Consider the following 22,389-nt stretch of genomic DNA (forward strand, 5'->3'; position numbering starts at 1 on the left):
AGTTGGGAAAACATGTTCTCCTCGAGTGAGCTCAAGTACTCCTCATGGGCACAATGATTTATAGAAGACCACTATGTTGTAACAAGATCTCCTATGTGCCATGTTGACTATAAACTTGTTGTACACGAACAATTAAATACCATGGCAATGAGCTTGTTGATTGAATATTGTATAATGAGCATTGTATATTATAAAATTAACAAAGAGCATTTTAAGTGAAAAAGTTCTCATTGAATATAATATGGGTGAATTTGAGCGAGGTAACCAAATTTTTCTTTCAAAACCATATGTGCAGATATAAACATTAAGTACAACATGTCCAATAATTTTGTAGATATACACATTAATTGGACCAATTTTTTTTTTCAAAATTATATGTGAAGATATAAACATTAAGTAAATTATGTCCAATATTTTTGTAGATATACACATTAATTACACCAAATTTTTCTTTCAAAACCATATGTGCAAGTATAAACATTAAGTACATGTCCAATAATTTTGTAGATATATTTTCCTATGAAAAAAGACCACACTTGGCAATATGAACCTAGAACAAAATAATGGGAAAATTTCTAGATTATGGTCTCAATTCTAAAGAAAAGTTGATTATTTGTAATTGTTCTTGCAAAAAGTGGAAGGGCTTAAAGAATCAAAGAATTCTAATCACAACAGCCCAGAGTCATTGTAGGCAACATGGTCACATTGAAGGGGGGCCACTATTTTTATCGATTGGTGAATGTGGATTTCCAACTAGAGGAACATGGAGGTGTGAATATTTAAGCTAAGGATAACACTCCTATGGAAGAAGATGATACTGTGCTAGAAGACATGATTAAAGAAGATGGTATTGGTGCAGCTTTTGAAGATTCTCATAATGATGGTACTAGTGCATCCGATAAAGATAACAAAGATGATCTTGATATACCTATGCTTCAGAAGGCATAAAAGCTCCCATACCAAGGCTCCCAAACAACTCTTCTCTTTGCTATAGTGTTGTTGGTGTACTTGAAGGTTATGAATGACTTATCCAATATAGCAATGTCATTTATGCTAAAGTATTCCATTTTTGTCATCTTCACTGTTAGCATACCATTACTATTCATTATATTAATAATTCATATTTTTCATTGTAGGTTGATAGGTGAGTTTTTGTTACCACCATCAAACATTCTACCTCATTCATACTAAGAATTATCTACCATTATGAATCAAATTGGAATGAAGTATTAGACAATACATGCATGTCCTAATGATCACATTCTATATAATAAACATCATGAATTTGCAAAAAAATTTCCTAATTTTTATATTAGTAGATATCGGTCAGATCAAATAACAAAAAAGGTGTCTCACAAGGTTCTTTGGTATATTTTCATTATTCAACATCTTGAATGATTATTTAGGTGCACTAGCTTGGCACAATTTATGGATTACCATGCACACAAAGTCAAGATAACATTATGTGCATGCCTACAAATGGTTCTACATTTAAAAACATAGAAAAAACATGGCCGCACTTTAAAGAAGAACCTTGTAATCTCAAGCTTGCAATAGCAACATACGGTGTCAATCCATTTGGAGATATGAGATCTATTTACTCAGTGTGGTATATTTTTGTTATTAATAATAACATTCCTCTTTGGATGTCCATAAAGAGGGAGCACATAATGTTGTCAGTGATTGTACCAGGTATTTTTTTCATTTAATAGTTATCTAAATTAAGTTATAAATAGTGCATCAAAATGGTCATTATATTTATGTAATGTTTATGTTCATTCAATTACTAGGTAAGTACCAAGTTAAAAATATGAATGTGTTTATTGAGCTTTATATTAATGAGTTGTTGAAGTTATGGAATGAGGTCTCTATGTATGACATCTCTAGACCAATAGAACAAAGATAATTTCAATTCCATGCAATACTCGTATGGATAATACATGATGCCCCTGGGCTAACTTATTTTTGCAATATGTTATATTGTTAAGGTCACATATTTTTGGTCTGTTATAGTTCTTACATATTATTATTGTATGTTTAAGTTATGCATGATAATTTTACATGATCTAATTGTACATGATCTTTTAGGTCTTCTTACAAAGGCAAAATTTGTATGTCCAATTTGTGGTCCAAAGATGAAATCACATAATTCAAGAAGTTTAGGAAAGTAGGTGTTTGATAAGTTTAGGCACTTTCTCCACAATAATAATACATATTGAATTACTAAAAAATATCTTTTTAATGAGAAAGAAGAGACAAAATCAAGGCCACAAAGAATGACACCTCATCTGTGGAAGTTGAGATATGATCGACTAAATCGTTAAGGTAATGTCAAGTTTGTGGTCCAAAGTTTGAAATTTATATTTTGATATTTCTTTAATTTAGTAATGATGTAATTGATGCTCGTGAAGGTCTTCAACGCATCAATGACCAACTTCCTAGAGGAATAAAATGTTATCCTACTCAATTTAGTAGGTTACCATACTAAAAGGATCTCTCAATCATGCATTTGTTGGATGCTATGCATATTGGAAAGAATGTAACAGAGACACTATAAAAAATATTGGATGAAGGTGTGATAGAGAAAAAATTGCAAAAATTTGTAATGACATTCATGAATCCAATCATGCACTAAAAAATTACATTGAATCAAATAGCAATGGAGACCGCATAAATACGAGTGTCATTCCTTGGTTATTAACAGAGCAGTAAAGTGATGCATTAAAAGAAGTCATAAAAAAATTTGAAATTTCTCATAAGATTTTATGCAAATATACTTGATTTTGGGATAGGGTTGAAAATCCATGATTGGCATACCTTCGTCAAGGTAAGTCATGTTCTCTATTTACAATATATTTATAAAATTGCATATACTACCTATTGTATTGTTTCATAATATATTGAAAATATTATTTTTTAATGATTGTAGTATGTACGACCTCTATCCCTCCCACACCAATTTCACAATAGTATTAAACAAGTTATATATGATCTTGAAAAATACATAAGGTTAGAAGTGTTATTTCTTAGATTTGTTGTACATATATTATATTTATGACTTTATTTACTTTTTATGTAATTTATTGTATATATTTATTTGAATATTATTTATATGTTCTTGTGTGTTGAATCTCTTTTAGATGTTTATCATTTAAAGAAATTGATTAAAAATATATAAATTATTAAAAGAGAAAAATTCCACATCTTATGTGTGAAATGCAAAAGTGTCTACCTTCAACTTTTTTCAATGCTCAAGAACACTACCTCATACATCAAGTTGATGAGATTGAATTGTGTGGACCTATACAAACTAGGTCAATGTGCATGGTTGAGAGGTACTTAAAATTTATGAAGTGCTTAGTTTGAAAAAGAGCACATCCTAAGGGTTCTATGGTAGAGGGATATATGGTATAATAGACCATGATGTACATTAGTGAATATCTTTTCAAGTTTGCATCAAACTTTCATATAGATCGCATTTGAGATCCCAACTCCATTAACAAATTCAAAGTGGAGTACTTGATGGGAAAAGGTAGATTAAGGAAAGTGTGAGGCAATTAGAAGATGGTATTGTACTTAATTAATTCATATCCATCATCAATATAAGTTGTTTCTAGTTGGTTTAGTTGTTTTCTTTATAGTTGGTCACGAGTGAGATGCAATACATTTGTATATTGCAAACAATCTTGATTGGATGATGGTATGGATTCAACAGTCTCAAAAAAATGATCACTCGTTAACATGGGATGGTGTTGCATCATTTTTTAAAGAATCTAATCTTAATGGACATCCCAATTTTATACCAATGGTACTTGATCTAGCATACAACTTAAGAGATAGAAAGGTATCTAGCGTACGACTTAAGAGATTACTAATCATGACCCATAATTTTATTATCAATTCATAGATTAATGCAAATATCTTGACATGTTTGAATAATTGCATATCAAACCCCACAAAGCTATGTACTACCACAGTCATAAATTTCACATAAAAAAGTTAGATGAAATGAAAAAACTTGTGATTCTAGGATAAGTGCAGTCTTGGAGGTCACTAATGTTTCATCTAGAAATGACATGCATCCTCAATAATTTGAAAATCAATACTATGAAATTTTAGATGATATACTTGAGTGCCACTTTAATTGATGAAAATTAGTTCTATTTGTCATCAAATGGTGTAGACTATGGTTGAATCAAAATTATCCTAATTGGACTATTATTGAACATGATAGTGAATTTACAGTGATTAATACAAGGTCATTTGAGCCCGTTGGAGATGAGCCCTATGTTCTTCCAAGCCAATGTGAGCAAGTTTTTGAGTTTGACATTCCACATAAAGTGGGTTGGTCATTTGTTGTTAGACATGATCCAAGAGGAAGGTTGGCAAAGTATAATGTGATAGAAGAAGAAGATACTAAAGAATCAGAAGATAAAACAAATGATGATCACAAATGACTATTACACAATTATGAAGAAGAAGAAAATGATGATGATTTTGGTAATGCTGACAATGATGGTGATGATGGTCATGATCATGATCATGCTAATGAAGATAGTGATGATCAAGATGATGATAGTTATGATAATGGTGATGAAGATCATGATGATGTCGATGAAGATGGTGGTGGTGATGATGATGATCAAAGTGACAAGTATGATGATGGTGATGACAATGATGGCATGGATGATGATGATGATCAATAACATAATCAATGAAATGTATGTAAGTGTATGATCAATATCAAGTATGATGGGATCATGATTTATTTCTAGAAATTTGTTTGACATGTATGTTTTTATAATTTAGTTATTATGTAATGAACTCTACTCTCATAGAGTATATACAATGATATTGCATAGCTACCACACATAAAGTAGAGGTAAGTAATTTAAAAATATACAATGATTTTGATGAATGAATCATGTAATATTTGTCTTCTATGTAATTTGTAGCATAATATCATGTAATTTTTGGTTAACTTAAGATAAATGATTTACATATGCAGGCTATTTAACACCTTTGACCAAGATCTTGCACAGTCACATGGATGAATAGGTATAAGTCAATAGACCATATGGATACAATTTTTTATTTGTACATCTTCTCTTTACCATCAACATCAACTTTAGTCCTAGTATGTCTCTCATTTTATGGGTTGTGGGTATCACCAAATAGGTATTTATCATATTTCTCTTCCTCGAGTGAGGAAAATGTGGGAACTTCAATCTACTCTTTTATTAATATATTTTTTTGTTAATTCTATTACTTTCATTTTGCTATTGATTTCCAAGAATTACTAATCTTTTTCACAAGGAAAGATGAATACACCACAAGGCACAAGCGGGGATGTACCAGCTCACACACTTTCTTTAGAGAAGGTAAACCTTAATTAGTGTAATTATACAAATTATATATTAAAAAAATTTGTATTATTATGTTCTTTTCTTTATGGCTTTGGAGTTATTTTGATGGAATTTTTCTGATATTGATGTCACAACTTGATACTTATTGATAGGGAAAAGTGAAAATGACAATAGATCAAATGCAATATGAAACACAGGCATCATTTATAGATGACATCACATGTAGTGTTGGCCTTGTATTCATGGCCCATAAATGCATAAAAAAATATAGTGATGAAATTCTTAACCTTGTCCTTGAGAGAAACATAACTGAGGAGACAGAGGCAATGATAGAAAAATTGATACTTAGAGTTAGTTTTTTGAAGGTAAGCAGTAATTAATCTTAAGCAATAATAAAATTTGAATAGATGTTTATATTTTATATTATCTTATGGATCATGATCTAAAACATTATGTGTTCTTCTTACAAGATTTTGTGAGATCATGTGGTCAATATGGTGAGGGTTGTAGCTCACAACCTTCATGTAAGTAACACTTTCTCTTTAAAACATTATAACACTTAACTTTGATCTTTATCCATTGCAAATGAAAACAAACAATGTTTAAAATGTATTTTCTAACAATGTGGCTTGCTCCTTTGGACATCCTTGAAAATCACAACTTGATTTATGCTCCAAAATCCATAAAACAACTCCTATGACAAGAAAGAATGCAACAATTGTACACCACATTCCTGCATCAAATTTTTGTGCTATTGCAAATATACAAAGATAACCCTAGTATGCATATGAAAATTAACTCTAGTGCACCAAAAAATGCAATGTGAGAATTATAGCTTTCCAACCATAGAAACCAATCATAGCTACAACAACCATCACTCCATACATATCATCTGTATATGCAACAACAATAAGAAGTTATCCATTTCTCCCATAGAAACCAATCATTCCATACTTATATGACTAGAGAGTTGGATCTATTTCTACAAATGAAAGAATTGGTACATGAATTTTACTAGCTACATGTGAAATACTATGAGCAATAACAAAAGATTGTGGCCCTACTAATGTAGCATTTTTATTTTCATCAACATTATAACACTTAACTTTGATTTTTGGATGCCTCTAGCTAGTATCTCATTTGATCTTTATCCATTTAAAATTTCTTGGCTAACAATGTATTCTTTAGCTCATGATAAAGTGCAGACACTTCCTTCGATTGTCAGTCTAATATTGTCGACTGCATTGTTGGCAACAAGCAACTTGCATACATCTTCAACTATGCCAAATACAACTAGTAAAACCTTGTTTTTCTATATTTTGTAATTTTCTTATCATGCATTATTTTTTTGTTGGGTGTATTTTATATACTCATCGACCTATTTTGTGCACTAATATATACACCATCAGTTGATAGAACAACATAGACCAGTACTACTAAAGCTAAACCATTTCCTAGGGCAACGTGTGTGACTAGTACTGGTTCATTCATAGGGACATTATTGTTAGACATGAAAACTATTTTTCGTTAAAATTTTCAAAGCTTCTAGGTACTTTAAAATTATTATTATTTACAATGTAAATGTAGTTTACTTATACATAGCTCATTTTGGACTAATAATCCCATGATGTTTTTGAAGGAAATGATGTTTTCTATGATCATCTTTTTGAAATGACATTGAAGTTGTTTAAACTCACCATATGTAAAAGGTACCAGTTTCATATCATTGCTAAAATATTTTTCATTTGTTCCATTTATTTTACTATATTAAAGTTATTGATCGAAAAAAAAAAAAAAAAAATTTAAAGGTGGAATGAACAAGTTCCTGAAAAAAAAAAATCAGCTCATTACATCTTTTGATGATCTTTCTGGAAAAAACATTTTTGACAATGCCCTACTTATCAAAAGAGCATCTAAACATATAAAGACTATAAGGGACCAATATAGAAGGGTTCTAAAGGATAACTCAAAGTATGAGCAACCTCTCCACTGATGGAGTGGAATGAAATAATAGAAGATGCAAAGGAGAAAAGGCTACATGGTAAAGGAAACGAACCAGAAAAGGGGAAAAAAAAGTATGTCATGATCGTATTAAGTAGAATGTAATCATGCACTAATTAGTGATCTTTGCAAATATATAATCTAACATGTTTTAAACTTTTCATAGACAGCAAGACATCAAAAGCTATAGAAGTGAGACTACAAAAGGTTGGCCAACACAAACTTAGCTTTGGTGGCTATATGAATCTTCACTCTTGACTTATCAGTAGTAGCAATGGAATTTCATATTTATTTTTTTATATAATGTTGAAAAAAAAAATTCAAATCATACATGAAAAATTGATGATATTAAGCAAAAAATATAGGGTGCACAGAATTCAATGTAGAGCCTATGGATGAAGATAAAAAAATTGCCTTAATGGTAAACTATAAAGTCATGGTTGCACGCCTACGCCAAGAATCTGAAAACCATACCCAAGAATCTAATGCACCAAATGAGACATAGGTAAATTGGTCAAATGAAAAGTAAATCAAATTAAATAGTTGAGAAATAAAATTGGTGTTATTTTCCAACATAAATTGACTACATAACAATGTGCATAACATTTCACTGCAGCCTACAAATCATATCACAAAACTTGTGTTAGAATTTATAGTCCACTAATATAACTAAGGGGGGGTGAATTAGTTACAAGAAAAATATTGCCAATAAAAACTTTAAAAAATCTTAACCATATGAGTAAAGTAAACTAAAACCACAAGAAGATACTCATACACAATAACACTAGATATTTTAACTAGGAAAACCCTTGATCAGAGAGAAAACCTCGATGGGGATGGTACCCAAAAGATGATGTGCTAATATAAATATTCCTTGTTAGAGGATAGACCTTGTTAGGAATATGTTACAAACATTTAGTACATATGAGTCCTTGTTAGGAGACTTTGAATCCCTATTAGGAAATTCCAACCCTATTAGGAGTTGTGCCAACCCTGTTAAGAGTTATAGAAGACAATTGAACCCACTACCCAAATAGATTTGAGGTTAAGACCAATGAACCCACTACCCAAATGATCTTTTTATTATTTCTTGTAGAATAATAGAACTAAATTATAATTCCTTCTTTTGTCTCTATCCTATCAACCAAACTTTTTCTCCTTCTAATCTTGTAACTAGATCACAAACAGTGCATCCAATAATCTCTTGGATTGCTTACACATATTCAATCAACTCTTAGCTCCTTTTTACACTTTGCAAATATATTGCACAATAGATACTTGATACAATTACAATCAAGGAAAATGTCTTTCTTTTATACCATACATTCACAATAATTCCTTGAGTTGGCCTTAAAGCTTTCCCAATTAATTAAAATAAGATATATAATTAATTACAATTACAATAGCACTATCAGCTCGTAGTCTATTCAAAAATTTACACATGTAACTCTAAGTCTTTCACACTCATTGACATCATCAACTAACTATCCTCTATTACTAGTTGACTACACATCACCTCATTATATCTTGGCTAAAGATATAATGCAAACATTAGAAATTGCCAAACATATGCTTTATTTTTGTGCTACTCATAGTAAATCATATACAATTATCGTACATCTTTGATTCAAACTTCATCCTCTTAACCACATCATTAGGAAACTCTCAGGAACATTTCCATACCTATGAATCACTTAACCCTTACTTAGCTACTACACAACATAAGATCTATGACTGTTATTCTTCTAGTCTCTATAGAAACACTGCTATATTGACATCAATGACAAATATAGTCATGAATGCAACATATCAATACTCCCCAATGCCTAGGAAACTTCCTCAATGTAGTATCATTAGTATTTATGCTAATATTATCCCCCTTTGGCATTGTGATGGTAACATAGATGAAAAGCTATCTAAGTTCCAAGAATACCACATAAACTTCTGCTACTGCATATTCCTACATTGTTACATGAATCTTTTTGAATCTCTCTAAAAGATATATCTCCCCCCATTTCTTAGGAGTACTTCTCATGCACACTTTCCATTATGCCTTAGGATATTTTTTTCATGCCTATCTCTCCCCCATTGACATAAATGTCAAAGATGTCAAACTCAAAGTCAATTGTTACATACCAATTGCTAATCTATTGCTTCAAGTCATTAACTAGCTCAAGTGTCTAGAGACATTGTTTAATGTCATATACCAAATACCAAGATTCCTTAATGACTCAATACATACCAAATACTCCCTCATATAGGAAGCATCATCATATACTCTAGTCAAATAATAGTGTTTTGCGTTAGTGGACTGATACACTCTTTGCATCAACTATTCAAAAGTAGGCAAGGGCATCACCCCAAGCATACCTTTTAGGTACTCAAATATATCTTTAGGCAAAGGCTTCATAAAGATATTTTCAATCTAATCTTTGGTACTTATATACTCCAATCTGATCTCTTTTTTTGTTTCTTTTTCTCTCAACATGTGATACTTAATAGATATATGTTTTGTCTTAGAATGCAATATAGGATTTTTAGACATACTCACTGTACTTGTGTTATCACAGTAAATGATAGCACATTCATCAATCTCAATTCTAATATATTTCAACATTTTCTTCATCTACATAACTTGATTATAGTCATTTGTTGCTACAACATACTCTACCTTAGTTGTACTTTATGAAGTACAATCTTACTTCTTGCTTAATCAAGAAACCAATCCTCTTCCAAGAAAGAATGCTCCACCACTAGAGCTCTTTCTATCATCCATATTACATACCCAATCAGCATAAGTATATGCACAAAGTGTGAAATCATTAAATCTATCATACCAAATTCCATAGATAGATGTCCCTTTTAGATATCTAAATATTCTCTTTATAGCTACAAAATGATATTATTTTTTATCAACTTGAAATCTAGCTACTATCCCAACTACATTTTCTATATCTAGGCTTGTGTGAGTCAGATATTGGAAACCTCCAATCATTGATCTATACTTCTTTTCTTCTACTATAGGTGTTTCATCTTTGCTAGATAACTTATGACCAACTTTCATGGGTGTACCAATAGGTTTACGATTTTTCAAACCAAACCTTTTTAAAAAGTCCTTCAAGTACTTAGTTTGTGAGATGAATATACCATCATCATTCTGTGCAATTTGCAATCATAGGAAAAACTTTATTTCTCCTATCGTGCTCATTTCAAATTCATTCTTCATATCTTCATCAAATTTATCACTAGCCTTATCATTTCCTCCAAAAATGATGTCATCAACAAATATTACAATTATTAATAAATTATCTTCAATTTCTTTTAGATACAAGTTACTATGAGCCATACCTTTAGAAAATCCAAGCTTTTCCATGTAACTGTCCAACCTCACATACTAGGTTCTTGGTGCCTACTTCAAACCATAAAGAACTTTCTCTAATCTACATACCATTTCTTTGTCTTTTGATAAAGGAAATCATATGTCTACTTCCATTCTTGCTATAGGTGCATATGTCTCCTCATAATCAATTCCTTCTTATTTTGAATAACCTTTACAAACAAGTCTGGCCTTGTTTCTCACTACCTCTCTTTGCTCATTCATCTTATTCCTCAAAACCCATTTAGTTCCTATCACATTCTTGTCTTTTGGTCTAGGAACCAGTTTACATGTATCATTCTTTATCATCTAATCCAATTCTTGCTTCATTTCTTGGATCCACTAATTATCCTTGACTTCTTCATATGTGCACTTTGGTTCAACTTGAGATATCAGATATATCTCCTCATTTACTTTGTTCCTTGTCATTACTCCTTTGTCCTTACTTCCAATTATCTACTTAGGAGGGTGATTCTTTGTTAGATTTATGCTAGGGGTAGAAGTTGACATCTCAACTCTTATCACTTTTCTAGGTTTAGATCTCTTCTCTTCTCCTTGTTCAATAATTTTCACATGATTCTACAATTCATTGTTAGTCTTAAGGAAAAAATCAGCATTTAGTCTAAAATAACAGAGTTATCCAATTATTCATTTGAATTGTAATCTATCATCTTTTCTTTGGTTCCAAACTTCTCATCAATTCTTACATTTGTGCACTCAACTATTGTCTTAGTTCTATAGTTAAAGCATATGTAAGCCTTACTTTTCAAAGAATAGCTGAGAAACATACCTTCATTGCTTCTTGGATCAAACTTACCAATGTCATTGTCTCTCTTAATATAACATTTGCTCCCTAATATTTTGAAATATTTGATCGATGATGAATGTCCAAACCATAGTTCATAAGGTGTCTTATCCATTCCATTTTTTATCTATACTATGTTTAGAGTATACACTGATTTATTCACTACTTCTCTTTAGAATGTCTTAGAAACATCATTCTCAAATAGCATCACTCTAGCTACCTCAACTATAGATTTATTTCTTCTTTTAGCAATCCAATTTTTCTCAGGTGTTTTAGGTGCAGATAGTTGTCTTTTGATTCCATTTTCTTCATAGAACATATTAAATTCTCTAGATGTAAATTATCCTCCTCTATCACATCTCAAACACTTAATCTTAACACCAGATTTATTCTCAACTCTATTCTTAAATATCTTTAACTTCTCAAAAGCTTCTAATTTTTCTTTAAGAGATGCTACCCACATCATTCTAATGAAATCGTCAACAAAAATCATAAAATACTTTTCACTATAGAATCCTCTAGTTCTTGTAGGACCACTCAGATCTATGTGAAGAATTTCTAACTCTCTGTGGTAGTGAACTTCTCACTAGGAAAAGACACTTTCCTCTGCTTAGCCAAAATACATTCCTCGCATACAACATTAGTAGGCTTAACAATCTTAGGCAAGTCTCTTACTGCAAATGTACTACTAACCTTTACAAAATTATCCAATTTTATATGACAAAATCTTTTATGTCATAATGAACTATTATCAGCTTTTGCTACCAAACATGTCATCTCAATTGGAGTCAACTAAAATACATTACCTTTGGATCTAGTGCTAGTTCTAATCATCTTACCATCTCTATCTTTGATAGTGCAAGTCTTCTCAGTAAATAGCAACTAATAATATTTGTCCACCAACTATCCAATAGTCAAAAAGTTACGCTTCAATCCATGAACAAAATAGACATCATCAGTGTTAGTTTTACCATCAAGAGTAATGGATCCAATTTATGTAATATGACAAGCTACATTGTTACCAATTCTAACAATTCCTCCATCATTATTCTTGAACTTAACAAACTTGTTTATTGTTGTAAATAGATTGAAAATAATAAAAGAGGGAGATTGTTGAGAACATACAAGTATGATCGATATATTTCAATCATTATTTTATAACTACTGTCAAACTTTATATTTGCTGGTAAGAAAACTATTTATATGATTTAAGTACTACCACTTATTTTATCGATGAAGAGCATTTGATCAAAAGATGTAACAATAGCACCTAGAGGAAAGGTTGAGTAATGCTTATGTAAAGAAGTACAAGAATCAATTAAGAAAGTGATAACATGATGTATTGATAATATACTTAAAATTATAAAGGTTAGTTATACTAAGAAATTTTAAAGAACAAGTTACACAACGTTTGTCTACCAAGCTTGACCAAGTGGATAGTAGGTGCCAAGAAAAGTTAGTGCAAGTTGAGTAAAAAATCAATTAGAGCTGACTAAAAGTCTATTATAGTGTATGCCAAGTAGAATAGTGGATGTTGAGTAAATTTTAGTTGATGTTGAATGCCAGTAAACTTTAGTTTGTGCCAAGTGATTTTACTGAGTGGTTGCATTATTTGAAAGATCATGAATTCAATGGATATGAGCTGACAAGTTTGTTTTCTTAGATTATGTAAATAGGGTAGAGCATAAGATTGATGAGCTAAAGGCACAAAATTCAAGGTAAACCATTTTTAGGAAAATTCAAAGAGGATTCAAGGAGAATTTTGTAGAAGAAATATGGAATAAGGGGTAGATTCATTATATCCTACCTAATCTATCCTAACACTAAATTGGATGATGGAGAATGAGTGGCAAAAGATCTTAATTTCCTGTTTATAGGAATGACTAGTCAGAAGCAAATGTTGTCATGTACAAGAACCCAAGGATGACAAGGAGACAATGGTTTTTGTTTCATCAAGTGACCTAAGAAAAGAGTCTACATTGGCATGTTAAGCAAGAAAGCTTAAGGGTATGAATGCTTGAAGGGTGAACAAGCTATCAGAGCTGCAATGAGTGAAGGCCAAGTAAAATATAGGGCTGAAATAGAGATCTATAATTTACAAATGGAGTTGTAAGTTGTTATCAAATCAAGCCTTATTGTTACTCTCTAATAATTGTATCATTTTAGGGTAAATCCTTTGGGTTAAGGTTGACCTAATAGTCAATTTTAAATCCTTTAACTAGGTGTCATTCCAAGTGAATGGTCTAAAGTCCTCTAACAAGGCTCTCTCCCAACAAGGTGATTGAAATCCTTTAATAGAGTTACATTTAATAGTGTGTATTGTAACATTTAATAGGGTTGGCCTTTCATAGGGCATCACTTCATAAGAGTGAAAAAAAGTAGCATGTTATTGGAAATTTTTTCCAAATTGGGTTTCCTTGTAAATCATTATGTCAACTATGTTGATGGATCTTTTATCTTTCATGTTTACATTTTTGCAAGTTGATTTGACTGTAACCTACAAGTTTTAGTGATTTCATAATCTTACCATTACCACTAAGCATGTTAATCTTGTTGAAGCCCCAACTACTGAGGTGAAAAAGAAGAAAGAACACAATCAGGTAATGTTGGAGATTGCCTTACCCCATGCTATTTTGAATTTGATGATATAAAAGGTCTTGATAGTGCAAGGAAAATGTGGGATGTCCTAAACAGTATTTACAGAGGAGATGCAAATGTTCTAAGAGCCAAAGCTAAAAGTCTCAGAGGTAAATTTGATGATATGAAAATGGAAGAAGGTGAAAATATTGCTCAATAAATTGCAAGGATAAAAGAAGTTGTTAATGCAATAAGATGAGCTACTAGTAAAATAGATGATGATATTGTGCTAAGCAAAGTTTTGAGAACACTACTACTTGTATATGCCATTAGAGTTTTTGCAATTCAAGAGTTGAGATGTATACTAGGGAATGATATATCACTTGAAGGTCTAGTAGGTAGACTCACTACTTTTGAGCTATCTAACTTTGATAATTACAAACCTAAAAATATCGAATCTACTTAAAAGCTAAGGTATCATTGAAAGAACCTAATGAGAAGAAGAAGAAGTATGTATCTAATAAGAGTGATACAAATGAGGAGGATGTAGAATAGCTTGAACCATTACTGGAAAGAAGATCCCACAAAGGTAAAGGTAATTTCAAAGGTAAATTACTTAACATTTGTTTCAATTGCAATGAGGTTGGTCACATTGTTGCTAGATGTCCAAAGAAGAAGAACTACAGAGGTGGTCACAAGTACAAAAGTAGAAGAGATGAAGATAGCAAGGACTACAAAGACAAAGGAAAGAAGTCTACATTGCTGAAGAGGAAACAAAAGATGAGTCTGATGAACATGATAATGAAGTGGTGTATGTTGCAATGAAGGATGAATCTAATGAAGATGAGGCAACTGCACTTGTGACTTGTGTGAACAAGAATGATAGATGGATCATTGACAATGGGTGTTCACATCACATGATTAGAGATAAAAGTAAGTTCATTACCTTGAATTGTTATGATCAAAGTAGTGTAAGATTTGGTAATGATACACCATGTTTGATAAAAGGAAAAAGTTCTATCAAACTCACAGACAAGATTTTATGTGACAATGCTTACTATGTTGAAGGACTTAACTATAATTATTTGAGTAAGTCACAACTAAATAATTTGGGATGAAAGGTTGAGTTTGAAAATAAGATTGCTAAGATATATGACACAAATGGAAAACTAATTGGAAAGGGTGAACAAACTAAGAGTAATCTATTCTATCTTGATATAGAGGATGCTACTTGTCTAGTTGTAAAATTTGATGATGTGTGGTTGTGGCACAAAAGGTTATGTCATGTTAATTTTGATAACTTGGTCAGTATTAGTAACATGAGAAAAGTTAGAGGTTTACCTAAGTTGAAGGAGCCTGATAATATAATGTACAGACAATGTCAGTTAGGTAAAATGAAAAAGTCAAGATTTAAGAATAAAACTCATACCTCTAAAGGAATACAAGAGATTGTTCATACTGACTTGTGTGGACCAATTGATGTGTAAAGCTATAAAGGAGATAAGTACATTATGCTATTTTTTGATGACTATTCTAAAATGATGACAGTTATGTTTCTGAAACAGAAATTTGATGCTTTCCAAATATTTAAGTGGTACTTAGCAAGAGTTGAGAAGGAAATAGGTAAAAGTATAAAGTGTTTGAGATCTAATAGAGGAGGAGAATTTACATCACATGAGTTTGAGATGTCTTGTAATGATAGATGAATCAAAAGACAGACATCTCCACCTAGAACCCCTCCACAAAATGGAATAGCTGAATGGAGGAACAAATCTATAATGGACTATACTAGAACACTCATGATGGAGAAAAATGTTGCTTTGAAATACTAGAGAGAAGTTGTAAGTACAGATGTCTATACCTTGAACCTTGTACAATTTAACAAAGGTACTAATTCAACACCTTTTGGACTATAGTATAGATACTCGCCCAATGTAAAATACTTTAAGGTATTTGGAAGCAAGTGTTACATTCTTAAAGACTTCAAGAATGGTAAACTAGATGCAAAAAGTGAAGAAGGTATATTCCTAGGATATTTCACAGAAAGTAAAGCTTATAAGTGTTTAAATACTAACACTAGCAAAGTTGTAGAAAGTGCAAATGTAAATTTTGATGAATATATAGAAGTACATGAGGCTAAACCTATGAAAGAACTAGAAGAATACAAATCATTTGTATAATTTGATGAGTTATGCATGTTGAAGAAGATGTTTCAAATCAAACTAGAAACCAACAGCAAGTTTTTGTAACTACAGAGTCACATACTATGAATGTCGAGTTGCATTCAGGAACCAAGCTACATTCAAATGTTGAGTAATAGAATGAAGTTGATGCACATTCTAATTCTAAGATTAGTGTACATGAAAGAGATGTTGAACTACCTAACAAAGATGTACACAGTGACTCTAAAGTTCAAAGACAAATTGAAGAAACTAGATCTAAACCAAGATTGTTCAAATATGTCAAAAGACATCATCCTACTACACAAATTATTGGAGATAAAGATGGTAGACCACTGTCAAGAAATAGATTGAGAAATGATACATGTTTTTTAAGCATGAAGGAACCCAAATTGGTGAGAGATGCTTTATAAGATGTGGACTGGAGTAAATCTATGGAAGAAGAGATTGAACAAATTGAGAAAAGCAAAACATGAACTCTAGTTCCTAGACTAGAAGACAAAAATGTGATCAAAACCAAATGGGTATTCAGAAATAAGCTAGATGAAAATGGTGAAGTCACAAGGAACAAGGAAAGATTAGTTTGCAAGGGATATGCACAAGAGGAAGGAATTGACTATAGAGATACATTTTCTCTTGTTACTAGATTGGAAGGAGTAAGAACTCTACTTGCTTATTTTGCATACAAAGGTTTCAAAGTTTATCAAATGGATGTTAAATCTATATTTCTAAATGACATATTAGAGGAAGAAGTTTACATAGAATAGCCAAAAGGATGTGTTGATGTTAACAACAAGAACATGGTATGTAGATAACTCAAAGCTCTATATGGTTTCAAACAAGCACCAAGAGCATGGTATGAGAGACTTCATAAGTATCTTATGAAGATTGGATTTGAAAGGATTGATTATAATAGCAATCTATACATGAAGAGAGAGAAAGGCAAAGGTATTTTGTTATCTGAAATTTTTGTTGAAGATATCATATTTGGAGGTCAAGATTTTTTATGTAAGGATTTTGCAAATCAAATGGAGCAAGAATTTGAAATGTCTATGTTTGGAGAGATCAAATTCTTTGTAGGTTTGCAAGTATATCAGATGAAATATGGTATATACATCACTCAGTCTAAATATGTCAAGGAAATATTGAAAACTTTTGGATTGGAGGATTCTAAACTAGTAAGTACACCTATGGTGATAGGACACAAGTTGTTAAAGAATAATGATTCAGCTAAGGTAAATCAAACATTGTACAAGTCTATAATTAGAAAATTACAATATGCAGTACATAGCATACCTAACTTGCATTATCTATAGGGATAGTTGCAAGATTCTCTACTAATCCCAGGGAGAATCACTTGATGGTTGTAAAAAGAATAATGAGATGTCTAAAAGGAATAGAGGAGTATGGTCTATACTATAAGAAAAATGAAAAATTTGAATTAAGGGCCTATACTGATGTTGATTGGCCTAGAAACATTGATGATGAAAAAAACACTAGTGGAGGAGCATTTTTCTTAGGCAAAAGGCTGATCACATGGACTAGCAAGAAATAAAACTGCACCTCATAATCTACTATTGAAGCTAAATATGTTGTTGTTGTTGTTGTAAATTGTACAAACATTGTATGGATCAAATAGCTACTCAAAAGTACGAAAGAAGAGATCACAAAACCAATGACACTTTATTGTGATAATACAAGTGCTATCAATATATCAAAGAATCTTGTGATGCACAGAAACACTAAGCACACTGTAATCAAGTGTCATTACTTGAGAGAATTAGTTCAAGATAAAGAGGTGAAGATAGAATATGTTAATACTAAAGAAAAAATTGTTGATATCTTCACAAAAGCATTACCTAAGAATGCTTATGAGTATTTAAGAGGTAAACTAGGGGTGATACCCTATCAAAAGCTATCTAAGTAACAAGAGGAGTTCCCTACATCAACCAAGTTGATGTTCATATGTTACACATTGATGTAGAGGATCTTAATTTAGAGTTTTCCTAAAGTAATCAAAGAGCTGAAACTACAAATTAGTCACAAGTAAGGTGACAGAGGGAGAAACTAAAGAATCCTACATCTGGATGCTAAGATGACAAGTCTTTGGCATTGTTGTCAAAGAGGGGGAGATTTGTTGATCAGAGGGAGAAATACAAGAATGAATTAAAATTGATCTTAGAAGGAGATAGTTTTTTATCATGAGAACAAAGATAGAGAAATCCTAACATCTACCTAGTGAGAAGGAGATACAAGAAGAAATTTAGAGGGAGTTACAACGAAGATTTTTGTAACCTATTCAAAAGATGGAAGTTGCTGATAGAGGGAGAGATTTCAATACAAGGAATCATTTTCTTTTTGGTATTGTCTTACTATTTTAACCTAGTCAGTTAGGTTGATCAATTTGGTTTGCCATCAATTCCAAAGAGGGAGATTATTGTGAATAGATTGAAAACAATAAAAGAGGGAGATTGTTGAGAACATACAAGTACGATCAATATGTTTCAATCATTTTTTTGTCACTATTGTTAGACCTACTATTTTTTGGTAGGACAACTACTTATATGATTTTAGTACTACCACTTATTTGATTGATGAAGAGGATTTGATCAAAAGATGTAACAATAGCACCTAGAGGAAAGGTTGGGTTATGCTTATGTAAAGAAGAACAAGAATCAATTAAGACAGTGATAACATGATGTATTGATAATCTACTTAAGATTACAAAGGTCGGTTACACTAAGAAATTTTAGAAGAACAAGTTACACAAAGTTTGTTTGTCAAGCTTGATAGAGTGGATAGTAGGGGCTGAGAATAGTCAATGCAAGCTAAGTAGAAAATTAGTTGGAGCCAAGTAAAACTCTATTCTAGTGTATGCTAAGAAGAAAAATGGATGTTGAGTAAATTTTAGTTGATGCCAAGCATTAGTAAACTTTAGTTCATGTCATTTGATTTTATAGAGGATGTCAAGTAATGCAGTATGTGTTGAGCATTAGAAGATAGATAATGCTAAGCGGCTACATTATTTAAAAGATCATGAATTCAATGGATCTAAGCCAACAAGTTTGTTTTCTTGGATTATGTGAACCAAGTGAAAGATAAGATTGATGAGTTGGAGGCACAAAATTAAGGTGAACCATTTTTAGAAAAATTCAAAGAGGATTCAAGGAGAAGTTTCTAGAAGAAATCTAGAATAAGGGGTAGATTAATTGTATCCTACCTAATCTTTCTTAAACCTAAATTCAATGATGGAAATGAGAGGGAAAAGATCTTAATTTTCTATTTATAGGAATGACTAGTCAAAAGAAAAGGTTGTCATGTGCAAGAACCTAAGGAAGAAAAGGAGACAAGGGTTCTTGCTTCATCAAGTGACCTAAGAGAAGAGTTTGCATTGGCATGTTAAGCAAGAAGGCTTAAGGGTGTGAATTCTTAAAGGGTGAACAAGCTATCATAGCTACAATGAGTGAAGGCCAAGTAGAATGGAGGATTAAAATAGAGATCTATAATCTACAAATGGAGTTGTAAGTTGTTATTAGATCAAGCCTTACTATTACTCTCTAATAATTCTATCAATCTAGGGTAAATCCTTTGAATTAAGGTTGACCTACTAGTCATTTGTAAATCCTTTAATTGGGTGACATTCCAAGTGAATGGTCTAAAGTCCTCTAAAAAGGCTCACTCCTAATAGGATGATTGAAATCCTTTAACAAGGTCACATTTAACAGTGTGTATTGTAACTTTTAAAAGGGTTGGCCTTTCATAGGGCATCACTTCAAAAGAGTGAAAAAGAGTAGCATGTTACTAGTGGTTTTTCCCAAATTGGGTTTCCATGTAAATCATTGTGTCAAGTTTGTTGATGAATTTGTTATGTTTCATGTTTACATTTCTGCAAGTTGATTTGATAGTAACCTACAAGATTTAGTGATTGCATAATCTTATAGATGCATGCATGAAGATAAATGTTTTATGGGTTCACTAAGCTGTGAAAAGTTGTATTTATACATCTGGACCTTGGATAACTAATTCACCCCCCTCTCAATTATTCTAAAGTATTTCAACAATTTATATCAATAGTCATGTGATGTGAACAACCACTGTCAATTATCTAATCAGATTCTTTTCCACTTAGGTAACTAGAGATCTTTCTTCTCTAATTTCTCTATCAAGATCATCTTCCTTGATATTAACAATTTCTCTAATTTCTCTAATTGATCTTTTTCATCATATTCTTCATCCTCTTTTGCATATTAACAATTTCTATCTCTATCTCTTTTAAGATTAAACTTTCCCTTGTACTTTTTCTCTCTCTTAGGACATTTAGATGCATAATGAACAAATTCATTACAAGTCCAACATTTTAAGATTTTCTTACCATATTTTTCTCTTCTCACTAGAAAGGCTATTCCTTCCTCAATCTTCTTGTCCTCATCAGCTCTATTGTTGCTAGCAAAATCTCCTTGGGTGCTTGCACTCCTTGTCAAATTAGGTTGAATGTGTAGGGCACTAAAGGGTTTTTGACTCTTGCAAGTTCACCAAACTGTCTTAGATCTACTTCCATTCATTCCAATCTACTAAGCAAGATTTCCTTTGTGAAATCCTTAGTATAGGGCATCACTAGATGTATCATCTGCACAATTGGCTTGAAAGGTAGTGACAAACTTTCCAAAATCTTCCATATGAATTATTCATCATCTTGGTTCTACCATGAGATTGAATTCCTACAACCATTTCTAATATTCTACTAATATAACTTCTTACATATTCATCTTCCATCATTTTAGCATCTTGATATGCACATATCCAACTTTTTAATCTCATTCTTTTAGCACAATCATCACCTTCAAAAGTGGATTCTAATGCTTTCCAATTTCCATAAGATGTTTCAAGTGAATTTACCTTATTGTAGTCATTCTCTGGAAGGGCTAATAATAGATCTTCTCTTACTCTCATGTTACACATGAACAAATCTCTTTCTTCCTCACTACAATCTTCTAGCTTTGATTCTTCAATGATTTCTTCTTCTCCTTTATCAAGATCCAATATCCCAAAACCATGCACAATAGATGATTCTTCATCTTCTCCTTCCAATTTTCATAGTTGGCCCCATCAAATCTAGGACTATCTTTTCTAAAAATATCCATCATTGATCTCCCAAAGTTGTTAAGCTTATCCTTTAAGGATTTGAAGCTCTGATACCAATTGTTAGAATATATAGTCCACTGATATAACTAAGAGGGGGGGAATGAATCATTTAATATGAATAATATCACTAATAAAAACTTTAAAATCTTAACCATATGAGTAAATTAAATTTAAACCACAACAAGATACTCATACACAATAACATCAAATGATTTTACTAGGAAAACCCTTGATTAGAGGGGAAAACCTCGATGGGGATGGTACCCACGAGATGATGTACTAATATAAATATTTCTTGTTATAGGATAGACCTTATTAGGAGTCTTTTACAAACATCCATTACATATGAGTCCCTATTAGGAAACTTTGAATCCCTATTAGGAGATCCCAACCCTATTATGAGTTGTCCCAACCCCATTAGGATTTGTGGAAGATAGTTGGACCCACTGCCCAAACATCTTTGAGGTTAAGAGAAATGAATCCACTATCCAAATGATTTATGTATTATTCCTTATAGAATAATAGAACTAAAGTGTACTTCCTTCTTCTCTCTATCTTGTCAACTAGACTTTTACTCCTTCTAATCTTGTAACCAGATCATGAACTACATATCCAATAACATGCATTCAATCAACTCTCAACTTCTTTTTTTACTTTGAAAATATAGTGCACAATAGATACTTGATACACTTATAATTAAGGAAAACATATTTCTTTTATACCATACCTTCATAAAAATTCATTGAGTCAGCCTTAAGGCTTTCCCAACTAATTAAAATAACATATATAATTAATTACAGTTATAATAGCACTGTCTACTCACACTCTATTCAAATCTTTACACATATGACTCCAAGTCTTGCACACTCATTGACATCATCACCTGATTATCCCCTGCCTCTAGCTGACTATGCATCATCTCATTATATCTTAGCTAAAAGA

Source organism: Cupressus sempervirens, chromosome 9, assembly GCF_028749045.1.
Source record: "Cupressus sempervirens isolate cs-2001-9-10 chromosome 9, ASM2874904v1, whole genome shotgun sequence".
NCBI lineage: Eukaryota > Viridiplantae > Streptophyta > Pinopsida > Cupressales > Cupressaceae > Cupressus > Cupressus sempervirens.